Source organism: Heterodontus francisci, chromosome 1 (genome assembly GCF_036365525.1).
Source record: "Heterodontus francisci isolate sHetFra1 chromosome 1, sHetFra1.hap1, whole genome shotgun sequence".
Lineage (NCBI taxonomy): Eukaryota > Metazoa > Chordata > Chondrichthyes > Heterodontiformes > Heterodontidae > Heterodontus > Heterodontus francisci.
Window position 1 is genome coordinate 34,930,378 of NC_090371.1, and position 11,489 is coordinate 34,941,866.

Below are 11,489 nucleotides of genomic sequence, written 5' to 3' on the forward strand. Positions count from 1 at the left end.
CACAAGGTGAAGTAACTGGATGGTATTGTCTGTTGTGCCTTGCTGTGTCTGTTGAATGACCTCGAGTCGAGGAAAAAGTACAAACATCTAAATTTTAACAGATTTCCTGTACAAAAAAAACCATGGATCACTGCTGAAATTGTGAAACTGCATTTAAATTGAGTTTTGTTTTGAACAACAACAATTTAATTGATAAAGTGCTTTTAACATAATAAAATTTCATAAGGCTCTTCACAGGAGCATCAAAAAATTTGACATCAAGACACATAAGGAGATATTAGATCAGATGACCAAAAGATTAGTCAAAGAGGTAGGTTTTGAGGAGTGTCTTAAAGGAGGAAAGCGAGGTAGAGAGGTGTAGGGAGGGTATTCCAGAGCTTGGGGCTGAGTCAACTGAAGACGCGGACACCAATGGTGGGGTTTGCTTAAAATCGGGCATGCACAGAGGCCAGAATTAGAGGCACGTAGATATCTCGGAGGGTTGTGAGGCAGGAGGAGATTACAGAGATAGGGAGAGGCAAGGCCATGGAGGGATTTGAAAACAAGGATCAGAATTTTAAAATCAAGACGCTTCTTGACTGAGAACCAATGTAGGTAAACAAGCACAGGAGTGATAGGGGAACAGGACTTGTTGAGAGTTAAGACACGGGCAGTAGAGTTTTGTATGACCTCAAGTTTATGGAGGGTATAATGTGGGAGATCAGCCCACATCAGGAGTGCATTGGAATGCAATTACATCTAGAGGCAACAAAGGCATGAATGGGGGCTTCAGCAACAGATGAGCTGAGTGTTGGAGAATTTTCTGAGCTTTGCTAATTATTACTTAACTTTGTAGAAATAGAAAAACAGGACGCAGCTTGTAGCTAATCTAACCAATGGTCAGGAAATGTAGACAGAGCAACTGACCACAATCTTCTGTCTTAGGAAGAGACAGAGCTCATGATGGATTTTGGGGAAGTGAACGCGGACTGTTCATTGCTGACTCTTCCGCTTTTATCATGTTTGTGCAACCTAGCCAGAAGTAACGGCCAGATATAGTATCTGGAGTGGGCATTGAATTAAGGAACTAGCTTGTTAATGTTGAAACTGATGTTTTGCTGACCTCGGACTCTGCATGGTGCACAGTCAGGTAGGCCGTGTGGTGATAATCTTGTGGGCGTTTATCTAATTGTGAAATTGTTAGCTCTGCCTCTGTTATACTATGTAATTCCACGGCGATCTGTAGCTCTTTGGGAGTAGCCTTTAGGTAAGGTGTGTTCCCCCATGATATTATGCAATAAAGTGTTTGTTCTCAACGTCTGAGTCCGGAGAATTTGTTCAACAATTGGGCACAATCTGGATTTTCTCCAACAGATTTGGCGTAGTCGGCAGGATCCCTTTTGTACGGGATCCTGAATGATTAGATTTTTTTAGATTAGAGATACAGCACTGAAACAGGCCCTTCGGCCCACCGAGTCTGTGCCGAATATCAACCACCCATTTTTTATACTAATCCTACACTAATCCCATATTCCTACCAAACATCCCCACCTGTCCCTATATTTCCCTACCACCTACCTATACTAGTGACAATTTATAATGGCCAATTTACCTATCAACCTGCAAGTCTTTTGGCTTGTGGGAGGAAACCAGAGCACTCGGAGAAAACCCACGCAGACACAGGGAGAACTTGCAAACTCCACACAGGCAGTACCCGGAATCGAACCCGGGTCCCTGGAGCTGTGAGGCTGCGGTGCTAACCACTGCGCCACTGAATGAAGCTAACGGGGATTAGGAACCTAAAGTAGAAAATCCAGTAAAATGTGGCGAATTCGGTGTAGTAGTAGTATCAAATTCTGGGAATTTGGTGATCCTAATTTGAGTTTGCACGAGCTGTTCCTCCACCGGGTGGAGTAAAGAGGCTGTGGGACAAAAGGAGTTAGGACAACCGTCTGGGACGGTGAACGACTGGGGCTGTAACTAAATCTTTTAAAATAAGCACGTGCTATTCTGTTCTGTTGTGTGTAGTTAATAAGTATTATAAGTTAATAAGTCTGAATTGAATTAATACTGTTAAGGTTAATTGACCTGTTTAAGTTGAAGAACTGGAAATTTCATTTGCAACCACAATGAACTTTCAAGTTTATTATGTTGAGTTTTGGAGGAGTCTTAAGTTCCGGACACAAGACTCGTTCATATAACATCGGCAATTTTGATTTAAATATTTATTGCAGTGAATTGGAATTGGAATCATTTTTGTTATAAAAATCCTTGGATTAGAAACCTCTTACAAGAGATACAAAAAGTTTGGAAACAATTGGAGTTTAATCTAAAATGCTGTCTTTCCTGATGGAGATGCTTTCCTTTGAAGTTGAAAAATGTTACACATGATTTTGTTGTTTTTAAACCCTAAGGATACCAAAAGGATTGAAAAAATTAAAATAGATAGTTCTTTTCAATCAGAAAAGAAAGGTTTCGTAAAATGACGAACCTGAGAATGTTTTGCTCCGCCCCCTTGGAGACAAACAAAGAACTTAACCCGCTGCAGTTTTTTTTTCATTGCTGAGAGTCAAATTTATACATATTGGACATTGTTAAATTTTACATTTCTAAGTTGACAGATAGAATTGGACAAATTAACCCATTGAGCTCAGGGGCAGAGCCACAATGGATTCTTTTTAAGCAGGTGACGGCAGGTTCCAAGGCCACATGAGAACTGATGCCACAACAAGAGATCCAGCAGCTTTGAGAAGTTAAAACTTAATTGCAGACATCAAATATCATAGCATCTTTATCAATGAGACAAAATGCTTGAGAAGGAAAGATAGTTGCAAACACTTCTGTCCTTAACGTACAAAAAGTACAACCAAGTCTGGACATAAGAAATTGGAATCAATAAACAAAATTTAATTGATATGAGTGGTTATTTAAAGCACGCAAAGGGAAATCTATCTGATATTTAAGAGGACAATCAAAGTTTTAGAAAATAACAAATCAGTGATTTACTGTGTTGGACATTAGCAATGGGTTCTGGTCCATACAGTTGGCACAAGAGTCAATATAAATTTGCGTTTACGTTCAAGGGACAACAGTACATCTGGACGTGTCTCTCCCAGGGATTTTATAATAATCCATCAATATTCCACCTTCCTTCAAGAAGGTTAGAGTGAAAGTTAGGCTGAAAATGGCACAGATAATGAAGGAAAAGGTTTCTTATTTGGGAATAGTAATAACACAGGGAAAGCATGAGACAGAGCAAAAGTGAGTGCAAACAATCCTCGAACTCTCCATAGCGCAAGATATTAAAGCTCTAAGATAAAAAAAAAGACAATTCTTATTTCAGGTTGTGAGATTAAACAGACAAGAAGCACCAACCCCACGGTTAATCCCACATCCGAATTACCGACGAGTAAGGTTATGACCCAAGAGCCACAAGTGACTGGTCTCCCTTGCCTGGTCTTGACTACAGGACTAGAAAATAGACTTGCGATAATAAAACCTAATAAAATTGTATATGATAATATAAAGCTTGAGTTGGTACCGGTAATATTGATTTTCTCAGACATCCAGCTACCTGACTGGTGCCCTGAGAAGACCCGAGAGTTGTACAAGGTATTACTGTAACAATTGTTGAGACAGGAATTTGGTAATGAGAAAATGATAAATAGAGTACGTAAAATACAATGATATTTTACCCTATGTTGTGGAAATTAGTTAAAAGAGGTAATTGGAACAACATTGTCCATTGTCTGAGTGTAGTCTGGAAAACCAGGTGATCATATGTCCTCGTCCTATATATAAAACGGCAGAATCAAAATGTGGATTTAATGCTACTGTAAATTGCACCAGGGAAGCTAGGAAAGCATTGTCAGGACTAACCCATGTGGCCTATATGGGAAAGGGGAGATATTGCTTAACCACCACAGCGAAGGAGTACCAGTATGGACATAAACGGACTTGTCCGGTGAGCAACAGTACATTTTGGTTCAACCCACAAATACCAACCCGAGTAGGGAAGATGGAGTTGGTAGAGATACATGAACAAAAGACAGAAACGATAACTGTGACAAAGTATTAAGGAGGATTTGACAAATTACCTCCGGGATTATGAATATACTATTCAGCCATTGCCCACACGCTTGGGTAAAGAGAGACAGCAGCTAGAAGTCATTGCTGTAGTGTACTACAATTTGGAACAACAGTAGAAGATGCTACAAGATGAGATTGATGAGATAAATGATTCTACCTGGCAGGAGAACTTATGGAATTGGGGGTCAGACGTGCAGATACACCCCTGGTTTAGAATTATCTCCCATGTCCTGATAGTGGTTTTGGGTATCATGGTGTTAGATGTGACATACTTAATTTGGCAATTTAAGAAATTGATTAGGCAATGCAAGAGGATGTATGAACACAGGTTGGACAGCTACCCGAAAAGCAATTAGTGTTCGAACTTGCTCTGTAAAAGGAGGGACAATTAGTTATGCCATAAAAGGGGTAATTGTACAACCTTTTCAAATATACTTAAAGTGAGCAAATGAATGATCAGTGTGCTTTATGAAATTGTATTATGTTTGCACAATCGATTATGTAACAGTGATGCTTAAATGAGATGGTAAATGTATAAGTGTACCACCCTTTTATGTTGTAAACAAGTAATTGAAGCCCCTGCAAAACTTATGCCTTTACAGCATTCCCGCTGCCCCCTTGTGATATAAGCAGGCAACGTATTGAATGTGACCCCTCCGGGTGTTGAAGGCTGTTTCTAGACTAATAGAGACCATTAAAGGCACCTAGGTGGGATCAAGGGAAGGATTCCAAAAGGGTTTTGAAGAGTCAAGAGGGGACTGTGAGAACAGAATTTTAGGACTTTAAGAACAGAGTTTATGGGGACATTTAAGCTGAGATTAATCAATCATGTATTGCTAGCTTGGCCTTGAGGCTGGTACAGTGCAATGGCAGGAAAGATATTATGCTTCAAAGACTACTTTAAATACCTCTCCCCTCCACATATGATGATATTGTGTTATCATGGTATGATAAAAGGAGGGATTGTTGGAGAATTTTCTGAGCTTTGCTAATTATTACTTAACTTTGTAGAAATAGGAAAACAGGACGCAGCTTGTAGCTAACCTAACCAATGGTCAGGAAATGTAGACAGAGCAACTGACCACAATCTTCTGTCTTAGGAAGAGACAGATGGATTTTGGGGAAGTGAACGCGGACTGTTCATTGCTGACTCTTCCGCTTTTATCATGTTTGTGCAACCTAGCCAGAAGTAATGGCCAGATATAGTATCTGGAGTGGGCATTGAATTAAGGAACTAGCTTGTTATTGTTGAAAGTGATGTTTTGCTGACCTCGGACTCTGCATGGTGCACAGTCACGTAGGCGGTGTGGTGATCATCTTGTGGGCATTTATCTAATTGTGAAATTGTTAGCTCTGCCTCTGTTATACTATATAAATCCATGGCGATCTGTAGCTCTTTGGGAGTAGCACTGGACCCCCATGATATCATGCAATAAAGTGTTTGTTCTCAATGTCTGAGTCCGGAGAATTTGTTCAACAATTGGGCACAATCTGGATTTTCTCCAACACTGAGGCAGGGCAAAGTCAGGCGATGTTACGGAGGTGGAAATAGGCTGTGTTTGTGATGGCAGCGATATAAGGTCAGAGGTTCATTTTGGGGTCAAATGTGACACCAAGGTTGTGAATAGACTGGCTTAATCTTAGATAGTTGCCAGCAAGAGAAATGGAATCAGTAGCTGGGGAACGGAGTTTGGAGCAGGGACTGAAAACAATGGCTTCAGTCTTCTCAATATTTAATTGGAGGAAATTTCAGCTCATTTGCTACTGGATGTTGGATAAGCAATCTGATAATTTAGCAACAGTTGTGGAGCCGAGAGAAGATGATGTAGAGCTGGGTGTCATCAGCTTACATCTTAAAATTAATGCTGTGCTTTTGAATGATGTTGCCAAGGGGCAGCATGTAGAGGAGAAATAAAAAGGGGCCAAGGATAGATCCTTGGGGACACCAGAGGTAACAAAGTGGGAGCAAGAAGAGAAATCATTGCATGTAATTCTCTGGCTATGATTAGATAGCTAAGTATGAAACCAGGTGAGAGCAGTCCCACCCCAGCTGGATGACAGTGGAGAGATGCTGAATGAGGATGTTGTGGTCAACTGTGTCAAAGGCTGCAGACAGGTCGAGAAGGACAAGGTGAGAAAGTTTATCTTTGTCACAGTCACATAGGATGTCATTTGTGATTTTGATAAGAGCTGCTTCGGTACAGCAGGGGCGGAAACCTGATTGGAGGGATTCAAACATGGAGTTCTGGGAAAGATGGGAATGAATTTGGGAGGCAACAACATGTTTAAGGACTTTGGAGAGGAAAGGGAGGTTTTTGATGGGACAGTAGTTTGCAAGGGCGGTAGGGTCAAAGATTATTTTTTGAGCAGAGGGTGATGATGGCAGATTTAAAGGAAAGAGGGAGAACACCTGAAGAGAGAGAACCGTTAACAACATCAGCTAACGTGGGGACCAGGAGGGGATGTTGGGTAAACTGCAGTTTTACTGGGAATAGGATCGAACGAACAGGAGGGGGGTGTCATGAACAAGATCAGCTCAGAGAGGGCATGAGGGGAGCTAGAAGAGAAACTAATGAAATATGTGAGTTCAGGGCTAGTGGGGGAATTTTGGCTAGGTGAGCTAGTGGAAAGGAGGGATGTGGCAGGGGCAGCTGATCAAATGATCTTGATCTTAATGACAAACATGTCCATGAGCTCTTCACCCTTATTGTTGTAAGTGAGGGTAGAGAGGACAGAGGAGAGATGTTTAAGAAGACCCAGTAATACTTGAGATTAAAATTCCAAAAGTGCTGCTCCTTGAAACAACGGGAGTGAAAATCACAAAATGTGACGTTACTGCTGTATTAGTCTGCTTAGCGATGGCTGGCAGGGTGCAATTTTGCAATCTGTAATCCTGATATACGCCAGGCAGCAGCACATTTCAATATTTAACCCACTAGTCCATTCCTATGGAGTTGTATGTAGGGAAATCAATAGGGCTATCAAGTCTGGTTGAGCATGTTCTGGAGGCTTCATCACATGACATCCCACCTCCAGATGGAGTATAATTTGGGAAAATGTGAACTTGTCCACTTTGGCAGGAAGAATAGAAAAACATTATATTATTTTCCTGAGATTCGGGTTCAGTCCCATTAGATTGGAAGTTGGCAAATGTTACACTGTTTTTCAAGAAAGGAGGGAGAGAGAAAACAGTGAACAACAGGCCAGTTAGCCTAACATCAGTCATTGGGAAAATGCTGGAATCTGTTAAGGAAGTCTTAACAATGCACTTAGAAAAGCACAGTATGATTAGAACAAGTCAACATGGTTTTACTAAAGGGAAATCCTGTTTGACAAATTTATTAGAGTTTCTTGAGGATGTAACTAGTTGGGCAGATAAAGGGGAACCAGTAGATGCAGTATACCTGGATTTCCAAAAGGCATTCGATTAGGTGCCACACAAAAGGTTAATATGCAAGATAAGGGCTCATGCAGTTGGAGGTAATATATTAGCATGGATAGATGACTGGTTAATGGATAGGAACCAAAGAGTGGGCATAAATGGGGCATTTTCAAGTTGGCAGGCAGTGAATAGTGGAGTGCTGCAAGGATCAGTGCTGGGGTCTCAACTATTTACAATCTATATTAATGGCCTAGATGAAGAGACAGAGAGTAATGTATCTAAGTTTGATGTTGATACAAAGATAGATGAAAAGGTAAGTTGTGGGGAGGACACAGAGAGGCTGCAAAGAGATACAGACAGGTTACGTGAGTGGGCAACAAGATGGCAGATGGCATATTATGTAGGGAAGTGTGACGTTATTCACTTTGATCGTAAGAATAGAAAAGCAGAATTTTTTTTTAAAGTGTGAAACTTTTAAGTGTTGATTTTCAAAGAGACTTGGGTGTGCTGTATAAGGATCGCAGAACGTTAGCATGCAGGTACAGCAAGCGATTAGGAAGTCAAATAGCATGTTGGCCTTTATTGCAAGGGGATTGAAGTACAGAAATAAAGAAGTCTTGCTACAATTGTACAGGGTTTTGGTGAGACCTGTAAGGGATTCAGTTCCCTTCCTCCTTACAATGATTCTTGGACCCCAGAATTACAAGAACAAAATACATGCGACAAACAGATTTTGGCTCAACCCAAATTTGATTGTTTATTAAACCAATAAACCCACAGTACAATAATATAAAAGCAAAATACTGCGGATGCTGGAAATCTGAAACAAAAACAAGAAATGCTGGAATCACTCAGCAGGTCTGGCAGCATCTGTGGAAAGAGAAGCAGAGTTAACGTTTCGGGTCAGTGACCCTTCTTCGGAACTCACAGCACAAACCTCTCTATGATTTGACTGAAACTTACAATCACCCATGTGGCTGGTCATTACCAGGGTTGATCTGGAGATGACCGGTACCCGTCCTTCTTCACCTGACTGCAGTGCCCATGCTCCGATGTTGTCCTTTCTTATAGTGATCCAGTCACGCTCTCCCATGCCTGGGCCTCAGGCTGTAGTATCAAAGAACAAAGAACAAAGAACAAAGATAATTACAGCACAGGAACAGGCCCTTCGGCCCTCCAAGCCTGCGCCGATCCAGAGCCTCTCTCTAAACATGTCGCCTATTTTCTAAGCTTCTGTATCTCTTTTCTTCCTGCCCATTCATGTATCTGTCTAGATACATCTTAAAAGACTCCATCGTGCCCGCATCTACCACCTCCGCTGGCAATGCGTTCCAGGTGCCCACCACCCTCTGCGTAAAGAACTTTCCACGCATATCCCCCCTAAACTTTTCCCCTTTCACTTTGAACTCGTGTCCTCTAGTAATTGAAACCCCCACTCTGGGAAAAAGCTTCTTGCTATCCACCCTGTCTATACCTCTCATGATTTTGTACACCTCAATCAGGTCCCCCCTCAACCTCCGTCTTTCTAATGAAAATAATCCTAATCTACTCAACCTCTCTTCATAGCTAGCGCCCTCCATACCAGGCAACATCCTGGTGAACCTCCTCTGCACCCTCTCCAAAGCATCCACATCCTTTTGATAATGTGGCGACCAGAACTGTACGCAGTATTCCAAATGTGGCCGAACCAAAGTCCTATACAACTGTAACATGACCTGCCAACTCTTGTACTCAATGCCCCGTCCGATGAAGGAAAGCATGCCGTATGCCTTCTTGACCACTCTATTTACCTGCGTTGCCACCTTCAGGGAACAGTGGACCTGAACACCCAAATCTCTCTGGACATCAATTTTCCCCAGGACTTTTCCACTTACTGTATAGTTCACTCTTGAATTGGATCTTCCAAAATGCATCACCTCGCATTTGCCCTGATTGAACTCCATCTGCCATTTCTCTGCCCAACTCTCCAATCTATCTATATTCTGCTGTATACTCTGACAGTCCCCTTCACTATCTGCTACTCCACCAATCTTAGTGTCGTCTGCAAACTTGCTAAGCAGACCACAGATACTTTCCTCCAAATCATTTATGTATATCACAAACAACAGTGGTCCCAGCACGGATCCCTGTGGAACACCACTGGTCACACGTCTCCATTTTGAGAAACTCCCTTCTACTGCTACTCTCTGTCTCCTGTTGCCCAGCCAGTTCTTTATCCATCTAGCTAGTACACCTTGGACCCCAAGCGCCTTCACTTTCTCCATCAGCCTGCCATGGGGAACCTTATCAAACGCCTTACTGAAGTCCATGTATATGACATCGACAGCCCTTCCGTCATCAATCAACTTTGTCACTTCCTCAAAGAATTCTATTAAGTTGGTAAGACATGACCTTTCCTGCACAAAACCATGTTGCCTATCACTGATGAGCCCATTTTCTTCCAAATGGGAATAGATCCTATCCCTCAGTATCTTCTCCAGCAGCTTCCCTACCACTGACGTCAGGCTCACCGGTCTATAATTACCTGGATTATCCCTGCTACCCTTCTTAAACAAGGGGACAACATTAGCAATTCTCCAGTCCTCCGGGACCTCACCCGTGTTTAAGGATGCTGCAAAGATATCTGTTAAGGCCCCAGCTATTTCCTCTCTCGCTTCCCTCAGTAACCTGGGATAGATCCCATCCGGACCTGGGGACTTGTCCACCTTAATGCCCTTTAGAGTACCCAACACTTCCTCCCTCCTTATGCCGACTTGACCTAGAGTAATCAAACATCTGTTCCTAACCTCAACATCCGTCATGTCCCTCTCCTCGGTGAATACCGATGCAAAGTACTCGTTTAGAATCTCACCCATTTTCTCTGAGTCCAAGCATAACATTCCTCCTTTGTCCTTTAGTGGGCCAATCCTTTCTCTAGATACCCTCTTTCTCCTTATATATGAGTAAAAGGCTTTGGGATTTTCCTTAACCCTGTTTGCTAAAGATATTTCATGACCCCTTTTAGCCCTCTTAATTCCTCGTTTCAGATTGGTCCTACATTCCCGATATTCTTTCAAAGCTTCGTCTTTCATCAGCCGCCTAGACCTTATGTATGCTTCCTTTTTCCTCTTAGCTAGTCTCACAATTTCACCTGTCATCCATGGTTCCCTAATCTTGCCATTTCTATCCCTCATTTTCACAGGAACATGTCTCTCCTGCACGCTAATCAACCTCTCTTTAAAAGCCTCCCACATATCACATGTGGATTTACCTTCAAACAGCTGCTCCCAATCTACATTTCCCAGCTCCTGCCGAATTTTGGTATAGTTGGCCTTCCCCCAATTTAGCACTCTTCCTTTAGGACCACTCTCGTCTTTGTCCATGAGTATTTTAAAGCTTACGGAATTGTGATCACTATTCCCAAAGTAGTCCCCTACTGAAACTTCAACAACCTGGCCGGGCTCATTCCCCAACACCAGGTCCAGTATGGCCCCTTCCCGAGTTGGACTATTTACATACTGCTCTAGAAAACCCTCCTGGATGCTCCTTACAAATTCTGCTCCATCTGGACCTCTAACATTAAGCGAATCCCAGTCAATGTTGGGAAAATTAAAATCTCCTATCACCACCACCCTGTTGCTCCTACATCTTTCCATAATCTGTTTACATATTTGTACCTCTATCTCACGCTCGCTGTTGGGAGGCCTGTAGTACAGCCCCAACATTGTTACCGCACCCTTCCTATTTCTGAGTTCTGTCCATATTGCCTCACTGCTCGAGTCCTCCATAGTGCCCTCCTTCAGCACAGCTGTGATATCCTCTTTGACCAGTAATGCAACTCCTCCACCCCTTTTACCTCCCTCTCTATCCCGCCTGAAGCATCGATATCCTGGGATATTTAGTTGCCAATCATGCCCTTCCCTCAACCAAGTCTCAGTAATAGCAATAACATCATACTCCCAGGTACTAATCCAAGCCCTAAGTTCATCTGCCTTACCAACTACACTTCTTGCATTAAAACAAATGCACCTCAGACCACCAGTCCCTTTATATTCATCAT